The sequence below is a fragment of the Stegodyphus dumicola genome, chromosome 6, assembly GCF_044657685.1.
Source record: "Stegodyphus dumicola isolate Sdum_Otavi_A_Nest chromosome 6, ASM4465768v1".
Lineage (NCBI taxonomy): Eukaryota > Metazoa > Arthropoda > Arachnida > Araneae > Eresidae > Stegodyphus > Stegodyphus dumicola.
Genome location: NC_140773.1, coordinates 18,065,441 through 18,086,581, shown reverse-complemented (window position 1 = coordinate 18,086,581; position 21,141 = coordinate 18,065,441). Strand labels below are relative to the sequence as shown.

At 35.0% G+C, this 21,141-nt stretch overlaps 1 protein-coding gene across 2 annotated transcripts in view; it reads right to left on the bottom strand.

Moving 5' to 3' along the window:
- LOC118189879 (organic cation transporter protein-like) overlaps positions 1–21,141 on the bottom strand; it is a 199,943-nt gene that overhangs the window by 92,925 nt on the left and 85,877 nt on the right. Inside the window, exon 2 of one of the 2 annotated variants that reach the window (XM_085818152.1) lies at positions 20,429–20,547. The exons of the other annotated variant lie outside the window; for it this stretch is intronic. The gene's annotated coding sequence lies outside the window, so the exon portion shown is untranslated. The remainder of the gene's footprint in view (positions 1–20,428; positions 20,548–21,141) is intronic. 2 annotated transcript variants of the gene reach the window in all.

Sequence of the window (21,141 nt, the reverse complement as noted above, 5' to 3'; positions counted from 1 at the left end):
ATTTTGATAAATAATATTAAAAAAGCAAATCTTTTGGAATAAACATTTCTGGCAACAGCTTAGTATGTAGAATGAGAAATATCATCTGTTACTTTTCAATTTATTCTTCTTTCAAACTGACACATGTAAATAAGCTGCGCATTAAAGGATATATTCCTGCGCTCGTTAAAAGTGAGGTTTGCTCTCATAGACTTAACATTGTACCAACTAAGTACTATTTTCGATTTCATCGCTAAATCCAGGTTCGCGTTAAATCAGGGTTGTTATATGAGGGTTGTAGTTTATTTCTTTTAATTTTTGCCCATTGTGTTTAGCCTAAAAACGAAGCTAACTTTTCCTTGCTGTAATCTTCGGATTGAAAGTCACAATATGTTGCAAACGTTTTTCTCGATAATATGATTCAGTTTCCTTGAAAAATATGCACAATGCTCCGGGCAAATATTAGTTTTCAATATTGTTTCTGCGCAGAGTCTATTTAATCTATCTTCTTAATCTGACTCCTGATGGAAATCTTTCTTCACCATTTTAGCTTCTGACTTACATATTGCAAAACTAAATCTTTTCCTCACAGCTATTTTAAAAAACGAAATTAACTACACAATATACTTTACGCAGCACTTGCTTTGTTTTAAAATATGCCGTATATATATTTTTTTCTAACCTTAACCTTTAAAAATTTGTCCTAACATAGACTTTATCAATTTTTCAATCTCCGTATCCAGTGTAGTACGCAATCCAAAAAATATAAATATTTCAAAATGCTGCTTTTAAAATCAAATCAAATTTAAATAAAATGATTAATCAGAAAAGAAATCTATTGATATCCGACGAATTTCGGTCATTGCAGGTTTTCTGGCTCGCTTGTTAAATGGTAGTAAACTTGAAGATATCTTGAGAGAATTACGTAATTAAACTTACTCTAGCAAAGCTGTTTCATTACGCAAACTCTCACGTGCATTTTAAATCACAAATTGCCTAAATTGGGGTTAGAAAAATATGTTTGAGATCGAAAATAGATTCGAGACAAATTTAAGAAATCACTCGCAGTTTCCTGATGTAGGTAATACCACTCATTTATATTCCAATCGAAATTAAGTTCCATACACCTTTTATCGGATAGCAGAAAATGAAAATAATTTTAGGTGAGTAAATTTGAAGTTGCTTCAAATTTTAAAACAAACAATTATGAACATATTTTTGAGAAATGCACATTTACTACTTTCTTTATTTAAATTCCATTAGCTTGTAGAGACATTAGCCTTTTCTGAAGCAGGAGATGTGAAAAATGGGCAATACCTTCGCCGGGAATCGAACCACGGACCTCTCGAATGCGGTCCCAGCGTGCTGACCACTACACTAGGAAGGCACGATAAGAAGGCGGGAGAAATATCTTATATACTCATCCTTTTAAAGGGCGATTGGGAATTAGGGGACCCAGTCGCTAAATCCTGGTGGTGGAGAATCATCATCCACCCCCTTTTTTTAGTTCGGGCGCCATTATATAGATATTAGGTTATTTCGAAACAGTGTGGAAAACGAGCAATGCCCTCTTCAGGACTCGAACCTTGGATCTATCGAATATGCGCCTATTGTGCTGACCACTACACCACGAAGGCATGCTAAGAAATCGGACAAAATTCCTTATAAACGTAGTAACCAATACAGTTCGTATTATAAACATATTGGGCTAATCTTTAGAATATGGTAACAGGTAGTTTGGCGACATTTTGGTAAGGCAATAAAGGTTACTAGCTAGGACTTTAGCAATAATCTGAGAAGTACACAGTTTGAATCACAGATTATTTTGTCTCAGAGAAATGAGAGATTATGAGACATGACATGTGACATTTTCCGGAAAATTCCGATCGTGATTTTAGCTAATAAGCACTTAGAAACAATTTCGCTGCTAAAGTGCAGAATCGTCCACTTATTTGTTTGGCGCTTTTTACAAGAGTAAGAAGAATTGGGTTTTTGTCCATTTTCTTTGACATTTTAAGTGAAAATCGGTCGATGTGTACATAGATAAAGTCCAGAGTGTGCGCAATGCCATTTTTGTGCAATTCGGGGATGTTTTTTTAAGTGAAAATAGGTCGACGTGTACATGGATACCGTGTGTGTGCAATTCTTAAAAACGTGACAAGCAGTTTGCGATTCTGCACTTTCTCCCAATTTCGCACCTAATCTTCGTCATGATTAAGCATTTTTGTTCCATAAAAGTTCTAGTATAAGCATAATTCGGCTAACAGATAGTTGGAAAAATTGTTGAGTAAAAAAAAAAAAAAAAAAAAAAAAAAAAAAAAAAAAAAAAAAACTTGTCTGTACTTTGTGAAAAGAAAATGGCGTCCAGAACAAAACTAGCAGGTTGCTATAGCAGGGTTGGTCGCCACATTTTCGCCAAAAAATCGCCGAGTTACCATAATGTAAAGCTTTACCCATATTGATAATTAAAAGTGACGTCACGTTTGTTTAACTGTTGCTTATGAGAACAACTTCATGACGCCCTTTCTTAATCGGCGCCTTAAGCGACTGCCTCTGTCACGTATGCCTGCAGCCAGCTCTAATGTTACTAAACTAAAAAATGTTTCTATGATTTAGTGACGTTGTCTTCTCATATTAGATCACTAAACATTGCCCATTAGTGGCCGAGTGTATAATGCAGTTGAACTCTAGCAGTTTGCGTTGTTGAGATCAATTTCATTTGTCTGACATCATCAGAACAAGCCCACGAATTTATCGAGGCAAAAAGTACAAGATTATGACTGTCGTTAGCAAGAGCCCTGGGCATCATATAAGTGACAGTATCATTCTACACATTTCCACCCCTAAGTTTAAACGAAAGCACCCTTGGGGGTGGGTTCGAGGGTCTCCCCTTCTTTCCCTACCGCCAAACCACACGAGAGGACTTTCTGCTCGCCATGTAGTGTGCCCCCATGTCGCAAAGACGCTATACATTTGCAAACGTTTATACCTTCTCCGGGTTTCGAACTCGGGTTCTACGGTACGTTAGTCAGAGTCACTGACTTATATCCCATTTGGGCGGCAGCAGTTTGTAACTTAGTTTGAATCCTGACGAAACAACTGTCTTTCTAAGCTTCAACTGTCTTTCGTTATTTTTCCAAAAAGGAAAGTGAATTAGGCAGTTTCCCTTAAAAGAATCTCCACGAAGGCGTCATCTTCTTGGGGAAATATTCCTTGTGTGCTTTGCCGTATTCAGTTGAATAAATAAACAATATCTATTAATGCTCCATACTTCAGAAAATATTCATGTAATTGAGGCCAAACAAATTTATGTTTTTCTAAAAAAATTGTTTAATTTAATTTTAATTTATTAAATTAGTAGATTTATTTTCATGGATAGATTTTGCACTTAATTTGCTTATGCTTCTGAATTTAAATGATATTGTAGATTAATTCGAGAATTAAATCTTTTACATGTTTGCATATTTTTAAATTATTTTAAATTAAATTATTTTGGCTTTTTTCCTGTTTTTAGAATTTAAATTTGCTTTTTTACTTTTTTACTTTTATACGTATTTGTTAAGAATTTAAATTTGTTTAAATTTAAATTTCATTCCTTGCAGCAACTGCGCAAAGAATATATAATTAAATATGTATTTAAATTTAATTTTTTTAATTAAACTCAATTTATTCTTATGAAACATTTATTTTTTAATTAATTATTTTATGCTAATTAGTTTTTCTATATTTCTCGTTCTCCATTTTCCTGCTAGTTCGCGCGTATTCAAATGAGGTAGAAAAGAGATATGTTTAAAGAAAGGTTGCAGATGATGGAATCAGGGCGTGTTCCGCCTGCTGAAAGTCACGTTTCTAGTTGATTCTCCTGACAGCAGTTCATATGCGGCATTGCGTTATTCTTGCCATTAGACTTGTCGCTCCAGTATTAGGTCTAAACCATCTTGCGCGTATATTGTCTATGCAACCTTTTCGGTTAGCTACCATTAACTTAGTTTAATTTCTATTTATTACGTTTTTACATAGATACTGGCTGTTCCTGTAAGCACGAGCAGTGCCTAATCTACTGATTTATTAACAAAAGGGTTCTTTACAGCCTTCCCACATTTCTGTTGTAATATCTATGACGTAGCAGTAAGTCGTTTACGTCTTTGTTATTCTTATCTACGATATGTTTATGTTACTCGTAGTTTATGTTACCAAAGCGAGTGAGACTCTATTACATCAAGCATATAAAATAGATTCGAGAATATACTTTTATGTAAACACATAATTTTTAACGTTTATTAATCTTACATAAATATAAGATAATATGAACTAAATCAGTATTTTGAAATGACAGTGTGTTCATTGAAATTCATGTGCACACTAGGTGACTTAAAACATATGGAATATCTCGAATCACCCATCCATTGCTGTTTCGAAAATCAGACAATAAATTTGCTTTTTGATTTTCGAAATGGCAATAAATTTTGTATTAATATAAAGGAAAGAAACTGGAAAAATTATTTTTAGATCCAGAACCGGTATTTTTCTTAGAGAGAGATTTCACTTTCAATTATTTCCATTATTTCCTTGGATGTCATGAACAGAATGAAACGTACTATACTTGCAAAAGGGTAAGTCCTTGTTTTACGCAAGAGAAACTGAGCATTAAAGTAGTACATAGGAAAGTTCCCAAGGCATGCCAAAATTGGGTACCACTTTCAAAACATTAAAAGTAGTTTATTAGGATTTTTGAAATAATTAAGACACAATAACACGTCGAACAAATCCTAATTCAGAAGTCAAACCACAAAAATCAGAGTTATATTTTCAAATTTTCACAGGACTAGTTTCGATGGTTTTACCGAACCACCATCTTCAGCTGCAAAAACGCAAATGAACGAGATAGGATACAATGATTAGATAAGATAAGAAAGCCTGGTCAGAAAATAAGCTAGTGGCGCCATCTGTTGATGAAACCAGAACTAAAACATAATCTCCACGAATTTCTTTAAAGGCCGAAGGCAAAGATGGGTTGGAATTAGGATCGTTAACTGGAACAGAAAGATTTATTTGAATGTGAAATGCCTCTAGAAAATTCAGTTCTCCAATGGAATTTTGAATAATTTTGGCTGCAGAAAAACTGAAAGTGTGATTTTCGGACCAACAATGTTGGGCAACCGAAGACTTCTGTGTTTCCTTTTTTCTAACATATGCCTCATGTTCTTTGACGCGAAATTTTAAGGCTCTCTTAGTTTGGCCAATGTAAATTAAACCACATTGGCAAGGAATCCTATAAACACCCCAATATCCAGAATATCCAGAATGGGATCCTTCAGTATGGAACAATGTTTAATGGTTTAATGTTAACTAATGTTAACAGTTAATGTTAATGTGTTAATGTTAACAGTTAATGTTAATGTGTTAATGTTAACAGTTATGTTAACTATTTAGCACAATTAAATTGGTCAGTTTCGTTAATATTATTTGGTTAACGAAATAACAACATCTGTGCAGTGTTTAAAGAAAATTAACAAAATAATAATCTGCTGTGCATCTATTGTATTACTAAGTTCAAGTTTGAATAAAAATACAAATATTTTATATATATATATTCAAGATGTAACGAAATGATGTAAAAGATAAACAAATAGATAAAATAATAATAAAAAAAAAAAATAAAATACTTTCTGTGCAGCTGGGATTCGAGCTCGATTTAGCAATAATTGCCCTTTTTAATTTAGTTATTTTTAATTAAAATCTCCAAAATACTAATGTAATATGTACTAGTTAGCTGTCCCGCTCATTCATTTTTCAGATACAGTTTAAAAATATCCGTTGAAAATATAAAGGCAAGTAGAAGAGACCAAAAGAAATATGAGTGTATTTTATCCATGAATGTGGCTAATATGGAGGAACTCCTCACAATAGAAGAAGTTTTGGGCATTCCCCGTATCGAGAACTAAATCTCATTCCGGGTCCACTCCCCCTTCGGGCACATCATGGTGGTTCAACCTCCACTATTACCCTCCAGGAGAGCAGCGCACCGCCTGGGACGCACCCGGGGCGGCACCGGTCGTCTAATGCACCTACCAGTCGCTTGGGCGAGCCCGTCGCAGCGGGACATTATCCAGCGACCCCGGGGGAGACCCCCGGGTTACTAGAACCACGCCGCGCTAGGACGTGCCAGACTCCGAGGCCGGCCAATAAGTGACCTTTCCCAGAGCCTTCAGAACCACCAAGTTCATAAATTTTATACCCCCGTGGCCGAGACTGCCTAGGTACAGATCCTAACCAGTAGCTTCGCAGAGTTCTCTACGTCGACCCCCGGGGGGGGACTCCTCACAATAGGTACATAGAATAATTTCCGAATATACCTCCTATGAGGAGCTGTTCCTCTTCCGTTCGCAGTGCCACAGATAAAATGCACATCGGCGAGCTCCGCGTTTGTGTAGCAATGCACACCGTTCGAAATCCACCTAGGGAATAACAATTTGCGCCAGCAAAATGCTTTTCTCTACTGCTTAACAGCGCCTTGTACCACATCAAAGCGCCATTTCCGCACGCATTTCGTTACAAAATCGACTTATTTCAGTTCCCTCTACATATATGTCAGATATTTTGAATCACCTTACATAATGTAATAGTGTTAAAATTACCAATGTTATTAATTATTCAAGAACACGTGCTTTTTTATGCTTTTTTTGTCTATGTTAAAATATTATTTTATCAATAACAGCGGAAATTATTCATCTGGCCATGACTGATATCTACATCTTCATATAGTTACATTCATACACCACAGAAAAAATAATTACGTCATAATTAATATCTAAATTCTGACGTAATTAATTTCATAGATATATATATATATATATAGATGCATGGCCGCTTAGACAGAAAAGTGGTTAATTACTCTGCTGTACCGAAGGACCCGGATTCGAATCCCAGAGAAGGCATGAATGTCATTTGTCTGTCCCTTCATAGAGGCGGGTGGCGTTCGGCCTCCGGAAGACAAATGTCCAGAACCGACTGCATAGCAGGAGGAGACCTGGCTTCTGATCCGAGAACCGAACAGCCGGATCCCTGACCCGGGGGTCGGATGTCCGGAACCGGCAGGAAACCACTGTAGGCGGCGTGAACCGTGCGCGGGAGATCGTCGTAGGCAGTGGCGGAAGGCGGGAGACCCGGCGTTTGATCGATGGGCAGGGACTGTGGGAATGGTGTCAGGTGCGCCTGCTTGCGTTTCCCACAGCCCAGCGTCAGCCTCCTCGTGGCTCCGCTGGAAACTATACGGTGCCTTGGTCTAGGGCTTGGCTCGTATAGGCTAATGACGCTGGGCAACCCATTCCAGGAGATCGACTGGCGTGGATTTCCGGAACCGACCATTTATGGGAGGAGACGCGGGGTTCTACCAGACCACTGGCTGGACTTGTGTCCTGACAGCTTCGATTTCTTCGGTATATTATCATTCTTCACAGGACTAAAACCATAGGTCCATCCTATGGTCGTTCAGGCTCGGCAGGGACTGAAGGGGTACTGCCAAGTCTAGAACCGGGCTGTGTGAAGCGCTACATCGCCAAAAGATTTCTAGTGGAGGTGTATCTAATCCTAATATACACGTAACTGTTAACAGTGGAGCCTCGCTCTAGTGTTATGAGTGTCCCTTCATAGAAGGCAATGGTGGCTCACCCAATAGGTACCTCGATAATAAAGAGACCACCGTTTCGGGCCTTAATTGCGGCCGAGGCCTATAAACGGCTAAAGCCCGCCGTTGGAACAAAATATAATAAAATGGAGGCCTTAGGAGTAGCCAATGCTCAATTGCCAAGTGCCCACCTTTGGAATAAAAAACCTAGGATCGAACCCAAACCAATTCGAACTACCAATATTCAGTGGTCTTAACCACTCACCCACCGATAGGTCACGTCCACTCAGGAACAGCTCCATTCATTGAGATAACGTAAGCTGTTACAGAAAGCATAATACAGCGAATGTTAACATATTGAAGGATAATAATCAACGTAACAGAAACCTGGATATTTGCCGTTCTGAGTGCCCTGTCCTGTAAGACCAGAAATAAATGTCTAATTAAATATTTTAAAACTGCGCCATTATTTAATGTGTGCAGAGTACATGTACGTATGGCCTTTCCGCATATATTAGAAAAACTCCCTATTATTACATACTGGAAATAGATATTATCGAAAACTTGCATCCAAAGTTCGAATTACAAACGGAATTGATTTTTCTTTAAGCTTCCTTAAAACCCATCTTTCATCATATCTTGAAAACAAAAAATGTGGCTTCTAAACAAAATCAGACCTCAGATGAGGTACGTATATAATCTTAAATTGCAGGTTAATTTCAAAAAGAATTATTCTCATACTTAAGCCTATTTCAATTTTTTTATGGATTTAGCTAACTAACAATTTTTCTCTAAGAACAATGTCAAATTCAGCTTACGCTATTTAAATACGCTTGCTCATCTATATTCTTTCTTATCTAATACATTTAACAATCAGTTGTTTATTTTCATTTCTCATCGATCATTTATTTATTTCTAATGAAATGAACCAAAAGAAAATAAGTTGTTTAGAAACTGCAATGATGGATAACACATAACACAAAAGGTGTCTGGTATTCCCAAGGTTAATAGGAGATAAAATCAAAATATATCCTTCAAATAGTTTTCTGTTTCAGGTAGTTACTGGAGATGAGATTTAAAACAGGAGTTATATGAAGGACACCTAAGAATATTATAAACAGAATTATTCTGTATTTTATTCCATGGTTTGCCAATGATGCACACATTCATGCGTTATAATTTTCTCATTTATCCAACCATTGCTAAATATTTCTCATTTCATGTGCTAGTAGTTTTGCCGCAGTTCGCTTGTTTAGCTTTTAAATAATATGCGCATGTAAAATTTCGGTGTGTTATACAATACATTCATAAATTTTCTAAAAATAAAATATAACGTTTTCACAACAGATACCGTTACGGAGTCGATGCTTTCATTCGGTTAAAATCTTACGAAATAAAAAACATATGTTGATTATTTTCTATCAATCCGGAAATTTATTATACAGCACAAAGCTATGAAATGCAGGGAATGAGCTTTTTATTTATGATGCTACTGTGCATCTCTTATTATAAATGTACTTGTCTAGATAATATTGTTGCGTTTTTTTTTTTTTCTTTCTTTTCTGACACCAGTTGTTACGTTATTTTCTTCCTTTGCGTTCGTACAGGGTTTGTGTGGATGGAGTGAATAACGACGACACTACTTGATGAAGTATCGAAGAAGTTATTAGCCAATATTAATCAGGGACAGCTCCAATAACACTTTTTACAGTCGTCGAATATCTGCTATAAACACGCTGGAACAATCAGCGACACAGCCTTCAGATTATCAGGCTATCACGGTAGAGACAGTTTCCTGCAAAGCACCCGACTCTGCTTTCCGGAGTACAGCTCCAGACTCTGCTTGGTCGTTCTCGGAACTCCACGTACTCTCGAGATTCTCCACGCTAAAACTCGCGATGCACTCGACGACACACGAGCACAGCTCCCGACTCTTCGGTTCTGTCGTTCCCGGAGCTCAACACGCTCTCTCGACGATGCACTAACCGCGATACACTAACAGACTCCTTCGGTGCACTCGACGACTCACTCGGCACTCGCTGCCCAGCTGTCAACTCGATCGACTCCGCAGGGATTGACTCGCTAGACGAGACACCAACTCGATACTAACTAACTCGCACTCTAGACGAGGCACACTCTGAGACACTCACTAACTGACTGCGGACCAGCAGGGTTTATATAGCTTTCGGCTTGTGTTCGAGAACCTTCTGTGCTAAACCGGTAAGAATTCGTTCCAGAAGGTTCTCTATCCGTTCATGATACATCGCCAAATGTCACCAAATGGGCGATTTCTCACCAAATGTTGCAACCCTGCCTTTCTTTGCCATTTTATGGCAATCCTGAAACTGCTTTGCGGGGAAGCTATCTCACTGCGCCTGTACATTTCGTAATAATATTATACTTTCTTGGTGCTATGGTATTCGATCTAAAATAACGTCTGTGATCAAGACTTCCTTTAATAGGTGTTGCGTATATTATAGCGGCAATTGTTACAAAACTTTCTCAAAATTTATTATCAACGGTGCTGGAAAAGTTGGTTCTTATAGGAAGAGCTGACAAAAGTAGTAATTTTATGAAAGCTAGTGTAATTGGTTCTTTTAAAAGGCTGCAATGGATAGATCACTGAAGTTAATCAGCTGTAGTTGTTGTGATTTATCTCACTTTTTTGACAGTAACTTCAGAATAAGCCCAAGAAATTCATCGTTACAAGGACAGCAAGATTGCGCCTCGAGAGGACTTACGGCTACCCGAATATTTAGCGTGCTCCCATGGCGCACAGAAACTATACATTTACAAAAGTCCATGCCTTTTTTGGGGGGATTCGAACCCTGGCCCTTCGGTACGGCATTCAGAGTCACTAAGCACTATCTCAGTTGGGCTGCGAAGTTGATCTGTTAAAATGAATCAAAAATTAAATCAAATCAAATTTAAATCCAGGCTACATATCTGAAAAACTCTGTAGATTTTTTTCAATGCTCATTTCGTTTTTTTTTTTTAAATTAAATACGATTATAGCCGTGTTTTAATTAAATTTACATCATAGGAAATTTCGGTAGGTATTTGGCACTTGATATTCTACGATATTTTGACAAGTTGCCGAAATTCTTTTGCTGTAGCTGAAAAACATGTGTGGTCACTATCAGGAATTGTAATATCGACAGTCTGGTTTATAAAAGCGGCTTAGAAGTTATACCGCTAATTCGGCAAATAGCATTTATCGATACAATTAGTTCATACTTTTCTTCTCTTGCGAAAACGTAAACGAAAATTTTGAAAAATTGAAGATGTTTACGAAGCAGTGAAAGGGGTAGTTATTGATTTTTGCTTAAATTCTTTGCAGAATATGCAAGTGAAATTTGTAATGACACAAATACCAAAACAATGAATACATTTTTCAAATCATCAACATAATGGCAGCATGTGACAATAACGTGTAAAATAAGAACCTGCTAAAGATGTGGGTTAGGAATATTTTGCAATGTTAGAAGAATGCTTGTCGATGACTTGAGTTGGAAAAGATCGCAGAAATTCAAACTTTGTTATTAATATGTATTTAATATTACAAACAATTAACTTAAATTTAAGTTGAGGCACGTTTTCGGAGAAATGTTATCTATATATTAATAATGTTACATCTAATTGATGTGGTGTATTTAATTATGGCAAAGCAGACTAGGGCTGTCTGCCTAAGGGGAGGGATGTTATCGTGGAGGACTTTCTAAGGGAAACTGGCTCGCATACACGTTACACATGGGGAAAACCACGAAAACACCCATATAGCCAGCCCGTTCGCGGTATTCGAACTTCGGACCGAACTACCAGTGTTCAGCGACTTTACCGCTCGGTGGCTGGTGGGCACATCTAATTGATGAATAATGAACTAAAAATTCAAAACTCACTTTTAAGTAATAAACTTAAGAATACTTCGATACATCGAATAAAATAAAGGTAAATTGTTTTTCCTGGTGTTCTAGAATAGCAATCTTAAAAGCAAATTGCATGAAAGCCGAATGCACGATGTAAAAGCAATTGATGAGACTAGACTTTTTTAACAAAATTAAAATTTTTCTTAATAAAATAAGCAAACTTTTTTTGCATCTCACTTTTACGATAGGTTGATATTCAACTGAAATAAAACAATTGCTTTCGATCAACTGAAGAATAGTTATAACTCACAGTAATTAGGTTATAAAGTATTTCTCCTTTTTTCTTAGCGTGCCTTCTTGGTGTAGTGGCCTTCAAGCTCGGTGCGTTCGGTTCCCGGCGATAGCATTGCTCATTTTTCACCTTTCCTGTTTCAAAAATACCTAATGTCTCAACTGTGGCGCCCGAACTAAAAAAAGGGGCTGGAAGACGATTCTCCACCCCCAGGATTTGACAATTGGTTCCCCTAATCCCCAGTTGCCCTTTAAAAGGGGGCGTATATAAGGGATTTCTCCCGCCTTCTTAGCGTGCCTTCATGATGTAGTGGTTTGCATACTCGGCGCGTATTCGAGAGGTCCGCGTTTCGATTCCCGGCGAAGGCATTGCTCATTTTTCAAGTCTCCTGCTTCCAAAACTGTCTTAATGTCTCTACAAGGTTAACCCCAAAAATTGAAAGATGTATCGAAACAAATGACAGTGTCATGAAACATTGACCTTGAAGGTTTCGAAATGCTCCAACATATCTTACAGCAATATTTGCACATAATTCCCGTTTAAATATTCACTTGCTACTATTGTTATGGGCAAAGGAAGTATTTTATTTCCTGGGAAAAAACTTATCGTTCAAATGTTAATTACCAACATTCTAAAAGTAAAGTAAAGATAAAAATTGCTTCACAAATGGTCTAGATAATTATTGGTAATTCTAGTTTCATGAATAAATATTCATTAACCGCAAACAGAAATATGACGAAATGCTGACCCCAATTTTTGAGGTCAGGACCTAGATGAGGAGTGAAAGTTAATGTCGTTAATGGGGAAACACGTATAAATTCCAAACTTCACCTCATTAAGTAGGTATAATGCAGTTTATTATTATTACTGATAGAGTCTAAATTGATGCTTTTTAATTCCTCAAAAAGTTAAAAATAAGAAATTTGATGTGGACACAATGTTACTTCCTTATATGCCGATTAAATTATACCTTTCTTTGATATACTTCATTTAAACTTATTTCTTCGAATTATACTAATTTAATTAACTGATTCCTCGTGGAAAGTTGAAAATGACATCAAAAATTGCAAATTTTTAAATTAAATATTTTGGTAAATTTTTGCCGTAAGAGATCAAACTTCTTGTGCTTTTATTTTTTCATAACGAGGATAAAACATTCCCAAATATAAGTATAGGAACAGAGAAACCGCTTTAAAAATTAGATTTTGCTATTTATCCAAAATTATTCTTTTAAATTTGAAATTGCCAGAAAATGAATATTTTTGTCATTTAAAACACTTCTGTAACTAGAAATATATGTCTACGACCAGCGATTGTGAAAATAAAGTTCTCGTAAGGACTATATTAAGCTGGATAAAATGGTATATATATATTTGATACTGACGATTGAAAAAGGGGGGTGCACAACTACATGTTATCGAAAAACCATATAAAAAAGGAGCATTCTACGGCTAATCGTTTTTGAGTTATGAAAGATACATACGTTTTTTCGTACAGGCATTATGAAAAAAAAATCCATTTTGAATGCATTTTAAATCCATTTTACGTACAGACGTCAAGCAAAACATTGTCAAAATGGATTTAGGAACGACCAAAATGGATATTTTCTTTGAAATATGATACCCGAAATCTTTCGTGATTAGAATACTTCCTTTACATCGTAGAAGGAGGTAAAAAAATGATGTTTTATTACTAGAAAACATTTAGGAGTTTTGAGAATAAAAACCTTTGTAATGGATTTCCTAATCAATTTATTACTAGAATTTATTTGATGGCAGAACTGTCTGTCTTAGGAAGAACAATTTCGTGGTAAATTTCTGACAAAAAACTTATTACGTTCATTTTGCCAGCCTGTAATATCACCAGAAATGTAAGCTGGAACAAAACTACCAGAATTCGTTTATCTTTTTAACCTCTTAAGTTCTATATTGCACAAAAGTAACACTTAATTAAAATATTTGTAAACATCACATACAAACCACAAGATATTTCTAAAACAAAGGTAATAAAAGAAACAAATAAGTTAAATCAATTTTGTTTGGACTAAATCCTAATTTAAGACATTTATCAAGAAAGGAATTTGTAATTATCAAACATGAATTATCATTCCTAACAGAATAAATATTGAAATAATCAATATTTTATCAGATTGCATTGCTTTGAAACCTACGTAAACGAAATCAATTATAATTTTCGCACAATGAATTCTTTCCCGAATTAACTGTTGTTCAAAATATTTATCCATTAATTAACCAAAAAGATAAAAGTAACTATATTGATTTATTTGCGAATGAAGGAGTTAAAGATTAATTGAATTTTGCTTGCTTAAAAATGCTTGTCTGTCTATATGATCAAAAATTGGTTTCAGAGATTTATTAATTTAATCACATTCCCAACATTATTCACAATAAATATATAATAATGAATTCGATTGAAAATAATGTTTTATTTTTCGAATGAACTTTGAAGTAAAAATACAAATAAAATGCTTTAATGCGCAATTGGCTCAAAATTAAAGATATTTCATACCAAAAAGTATTTTTAGCTTTACGTACAAGGAAAGAGGATTAACGGATTTTTTAATAAATGCATCTATAAAACCTTTGAACCATTTGAATGTAGAGGAGAATAGGGGGAAGAAGAAAAGCAAAAGGAGAATATTTTTAAAAACATCTCAATCAGCATAAAATTAACTTCTTCAAAAATACGTTGCAAAACAGAGATGTTGTGATTAAATACAGTAAAATGATATAATACCTGTAATGAAAAATGCTTGAAAACTCAACTGAAATACTACGTCTGCAAACGTTAGTTAATCTTTTACACATTTCTTAAAAGAAATTGTCTTAATTTTATCATGAAGTGATAATTTTTACTTTCGGTCATATGTCTGAAAGTATGACTGACAGAATACATTTTGTAGGTTTGTTTTCTCTTTCAACGCCGTCACAGCAAGTTCATTAAAACAATGTACGTATAAATAACGCAAAAAGTAAATAAATAAATCTGTGTTAGTTTTTGACCTAAATGTAACCTGTGCCATCACGAAGTTGACCAAGCGTTACGAAACAAGCGTTTTTTACACTCTTTATGAATGACTGATAGAATACGTGCGTGCTAGGGAAAGTTTTAACTTGTTTTTGTGTGTTATGTTCCTTATCTCATGTATATCTTTTCAGATTATTCAAGTTCGTAACTTGTATTTGTATTCCTTACATTATAATTACAAACCTAGTATATCTCTTCTATGTGTTTGTGTGTTACAGATTTTGCTATATTTTTCGCTCCGAGAATACTGAATGGACATGGAGTGTTGCGTTTATAGATATCAGCATTCTTCTTTTTATCTCCTGGCAAACTTTATATACAAATATGGGAGATCATAATCTTCGCTTCAGAAATTAGTTAAGAGAGTTTTCAGTGAATAAGTATGAAATAGAGCCCCCACAGCACATTTTTATTATTTTTGCAATGTTCTGTCTGTTTTTGTGTGACGATTTTTTCGTCCGCGATAATTCTTTTAATGAAATTGCCAAAAATGTCTATTCTCCATATTTAAGCCTTCTACAAACGTATAAGAGTTGATTAGATTGGATAAAACAGGACAACCGGAAGTTGTTCAACACAGGAAGCCAATAACAGTCTTTGATGGACAACCGGAAACGGTACTTTTCTTGAAACCCATTTAGAGGTTTAATGAAAAACTAAAACTATAGTATATTAACACGTTCACTGCTAAGCGACATTTTCAAAAACGGTTCTACCACGTCAACACGTTGTAATTAATTAATTGTAAAATAAAAATACAAAGCATGTATTTATGGGAAAGATATCGATTTTAGATAATTTTTAATTGCGTTATTAATTATACGAGTTATATCGTAGTCGGTTTTTGCGATAAAATGTTTTATGATAGCGCCGACTACGAGTATATTCGTAGTTGGCGGTTACTTATAACAAAGATTGATTATTTTTACAACAATTATTACAACAAAGATTATTATAAATTTCTTGAATATTTTTACAGTTACTATGTTATTTACTTTAAAATTACTTATATTAATTTTATAAAACCCCTTGAGCTGTGCCGAATAGTTGTGTTTTTTCCCTAACCCCCAAAGCCAGATGTACCTTCATGGAACATGAAAATCCTACAAGTTTGATTGTATGTGGCATGGGTAAAGCAAAAGCATTCTACGAATTAACTCGTAGCTAGCGCCTAAACACAAACTTCGACCTACGAGATAACTCGTAGTTGGGCAGTGAACGTGTTAAAACATAAACCAAAACTTTTAGTTCTTACAGGTGTAGTTTTTAAGATTTTTGTATTAATAGATGCAATATATTAGATTTCGGCTAAATCTGATAAATCATAAGTATACCTTATCTGAAGCTTTGAACAGATTTTTATAAAATAGCATGCTATGAGATACCAAACCTCTCAGGTTTTGTATTTAAGTAGGTATGCGATTGAGAATTACAACAAACAAACAAATTCAGAACAAATAACGTTTATAAGCATTAAATGTATTCTTAGAAGTATGCTATATGAAGCTAGAATAAAGTCATTATGAAGACGAGTTCTCATTATTAAACAATTAAATGCATTAACCTTAGTTCTCAATATTGTGTTTTATCATTTTTGTATCAAATCGCTATTCAAATAAAGGAATTTTGCCACCAACTTTTATCTCTATATATTATTTTTGAAGAAATATTATGGCAAATATAAATAATATAGCTAATGGAGAAAGAAATCTGTCGCAACACTTGATACACTCGGAAATTCTAAAGATATGCTGCTTTTAAAAATTTTGTGATTGTGAAATCTTTAATTTCTGAATCGACAGAACTATATGACCAGAGGATATACTAAAGTCAAAGCATGAGAACGAATATGTGCATGAGCACGTATAGTTGTCACTGTCCACTGTATGGGAGAGTAGAATAATAAATAATTAATAGTGTTTATAGCTAACACTTACCCATAAATTTTATAGATAAATTAGATTTTATTTACAAACGATCAAATGAAAACGTAGTTTACTTGATCTTGTCTATTGATGGGAGTTTCGTATGCTGACCATATCAGATTTTTTATTTTCCTTACAGATCTCGACCAGAGGTTTTCAACCGGGCGGCGGAATTTCATAGTTTTAGGGAGGGGGAATGTAATCAAGCTTTTATTTAGTTGCTCAATATTTAGTTTCAGTTTATGAATGTTAACAAACTACCTTCAGTCAAGTTTTGATATTTATCAACTATTTTTCTTATATCTTCAGCTGATAAATTAATAATACACGTTAAAAAACAATCTAGATAAATATTGTTACGAAATGTACAGGCGCGATAGGATGGCTTCCCCGCAAAGCAGTTTTTAGGGTTGCCGTAAAATAGCAAGGGAAGGCAGGGTTGTCACATTTGGCGAGAAATCGCCCATTTGGCGATATGCCATGGACTGATGGGGAACTTTCTGGAACGAATTCTTACCAGTTTAGCCCAGAATGTTCTCGAACACAAGCCGAAAGCTATATAAACCCTGCTGTTCCGCAGTCAGAGTGTGTGCCTCGTCTAGAGTGCAAATTAGTGTGTCTCATCTAGTCAATCCGTGCGGAGACGATCGCGTCGACAATCGGCCAGCGAGTGCCGAGTGGGTCGTCGAGTGCATCGAAGAGTCTCGCAGTTAGTACATCGTCAAGAGAGTGTGTTAAGCTCCGCGAACGACTGAACCGAAGAGTCGGGAGCTGTGCTCTGTGCGTCGTCGAGTGCATCGCGAGTTGTAGCGTGAAGAGTCTCGAGAATACGTGGAGTTCCGAGAATTACCGAGCAGAGTCGGGAGCTGTACTCTGCTGCTTTGCAGTGAAGCTGTCTCCGCCGTTATTGCCTGACAGTGTGAAGGCTGTGTCGCTGATTGTGTCAGCCTGTTTATAGTAGATCTTCGACGACTGCAAAAAGTGACTTCGGAGCTGTCCTGATTAATACCGGCCAATAAAGTGTGTTTTGATACTTCATCAAGAAGTGTTGTCGTTATTCACTCCAAATCCTCACGAACCCTGTACGAACGTGAAGGAAGAAAATAACGTAACACCTGGTGTCAGAAAAAAAAAGCAACAATTTACTACACGTATTTTTCATATGTTGGAAAGGTTGAGGGTAACGAACTTCTGACAGTGGTGAAAGGCATCACGTAAAAAAGGCTGAGAACCTTTATTACTTAATTTCATTATTTAATAAAAATTAATTTTCGTGGCAACTATGAACTTTTTCTAAAACTAGTGTTTAGAAATAAATATTACACGCTTTTATTTAGGTTACTTTTTATCTTTGATTATTGCTGTTGTTGTCTTGTCCATATTATATGGAAGAATGTTTGCCAGAGCCTACTCCAAACAAAGGTCGGACTTCTATTTTCCATTCCCAATATTGAGGGAGAGCACCCCTGGGGGGAATCCGGAGGGTTCCACCAATCCACACGAGAGGACTTCCGGCTCGCCGCATATTTGGAGTACCACCATGCAGCACCGACACTATGCATTTACAGTGTCTCACAAAAGTGATGGGACACTTGTGATTTACAAAAGGAAACTGTAATAAAATAAATTAAAAAAACATGTAAAAATTTTTTGTGGGTGTGTTTCATACTTAAATTTAGTAACAATTATTACATAACATACATTTTCTCAAAATATTAAAATATTAATTTAATAAAAATACAGTTGTTTAGAACGGAGCAAAAAATGGCTCACATAAGTGATGGGACACCATTAGATACTACTACGTACTACAATAAAAATATTTTTGGGGTTTTTTATTTTTACTCAAAAGCAATTGGCAATAATTTATAAAATCGTTTGCAGTATTTCTCTCGAGTTTGTTTTGGAATTTTTGTGTTTTTTAGCTCTGTGCGGCCATGAATGCTAAACGAAAAGAAACTTTGCCTGAAATTCAAAAATTAGTTATTAATCTGCACATTGAACGTGGAAAATCTATTAGAGAAACTGCTGAAACAGTTAACTTGAGTCATTCAACAGTTTGCAAAATCATTAAATGATATAAAAAGAATCATATGATTCAGGATAAAAGATGACCTGGCCGACCATCAAAGCTATCTAATGGAATAAAGCGAACTATTGTTCGAAATATTAAAAAAAAATCCAAGAATGAGTGCTCCTAAAGTTGCTGCTGATTTACAAGCATTATATGGAGTAATTGTTAATCCTGAGACTATTAGAAGAGTAATTCGATTTGCTGGATATCACGGTAGAGCAGCCAGGAAACAATTCTTCGTAAGTGAAAAGAATAGAAAACTCAGACTGGCTTTCCCAAAATCCAACATAAATAAGAATTCTGATTACTGGAATGAAGTTATATTTGCTGATGAGAGTAAATTTAATATATTTGGTTCTGACAGTAGAATCTTGGTTTGGAGAAAACCAGGGAAGAATTTCGCAAACAGAACTTGGTGCCAACAGTAAAACATGCTGGAGGAGGAGTTATGGTATGGGGGTGCATGTCGTCCGCTGGGGTTGGTAATCTTGTTTTTATTGACAGTATAATGGATCATTACATATCTATTGACATTTTAAATTAAAATTTGAAATCTTCAGCACGAAAATTGAACCTTCATGACGATTTTAAATTCTACCAGGACAATGACCCCAAGCACACTGCTTTGAACGTAGACCCTGGCTGCTGTATAATTGTCCTGAAATAATAAAAACACTACCACTATCTCCAGACTTAAATCCCATAGAGAATATTTGGCAAGAATTGGAATCAAGAATTCACAAACACACCATTTCTTCAAAACAACAATTAAAATCGGTGCTTCAAGAAGAATGGGGTAAAATCACTCCAAAAATCACAAAAAAAAAATTAGTCGAATCCATCCCAAGAAGATTAAATCATGTTTTTAAAGTGAAAGGAAATCCAACAAAATATTAAAACCTTTTAAAAAGTAAAATTTTTGGATAAATATTTGATGGAAAAGTGAAGTGATGAAATGTCCCATCACTTATGTGAGCCATTTTTTGCTCCGCTCTAAACAATTGTATTTTTATTAAATTAATATTTTAATATTTTGAGAAAATGTATGTTATGTAATAATTGTTAGTAAATTTAAGTATGAAACACACCCACAAAAAAGGTTTCCTTTTGTAAAGCATAAGTGTCCCATCACTTTTGTGAGACACTGTACAAATATCCATGCCGTCTCCGGAATTCGAAGTCGGGCCCTTCGGTGTCCTAGTAGGCCCATCTAGCCAATATACCGTCGAGCTACATCTTTGATTATTTGGTTGCTTATATTAGATCCCGAAGTCTTGATTTTCTTGATAGATCGCATACGTACGAAGCGCAATATTTCACAATAACTTTTATTCGTTTAATGTTGAAGCAATTTTTTACGAATATTTCGGATATGTAACTGCTAAAACTGTCAAACGTAAACTGCAAAATTCCGTTCTTTCCACTATGGAATAGATCAAGAAATAGTCGGCTAAATGAAGTTTGTTTAGAATTTCTAATACAATTTACAGACTTTTAATGATTTTTTTTTTCAAAATAGATCATCGTAATGCCAACAATAAGACGTTGCTAACAACTGAGATATTTTTCAATCAAAATTCTGAAAAAGAAATCTCATCATATTTAGTGTAATCTTACGTTATAGGATAGATTCCAAGACGTCTAAAGAAAGGAGGTGACTTCAAATCTTCCACCGCGTTTCTTAAAGGCACAGTATTTCTCAAGTTCAAGAGGCAGTGACTTTCTTTACAATTCCCCTGTTGTGCAAAATAAAAAAATGAAAAATATTTTTACGCTAAATTTTTTTTAATTAACAACGTACATCTCAATACACAAAATAACCTACATAAGTTATGACGTATGCTGCATAGGATAAAATTCAGCTCATTAAAAACATTTTCTGACAAAAATCGCTTACAAAATAAAAATTTAATAAAAAATACTAGGAAACTGTAATAGACTTGATGTAGAACTTCAGCTAGCTTGTATAAGAGACGAATATTTTACTTAATATTTAAAAACACTTGATAATTGGCAGATTTTATATTTACCAATTTATCAGTTATATATTCAATAATAATTTACCTGTTATAACTTATTAAGACAGACTATTAATAATCTAATTTTTGTAAGACTTATAGTCAGGAATTTTTTTATTTTTTCGCAATTTACAATTTCGCTTTGATTTCTTGAAATAATTTTTTCCCACACATTAGAACTTAAAATTACTGTTTTTTATTATACGTCTATAGTTTCACAGATAGATTTAAAGATTAGTTTGCGAATTCTTGAAGTAGAAAGATTTAAAGATTTTTCATATATTAGTTTTACAATTTTATACGCCGCCCAAT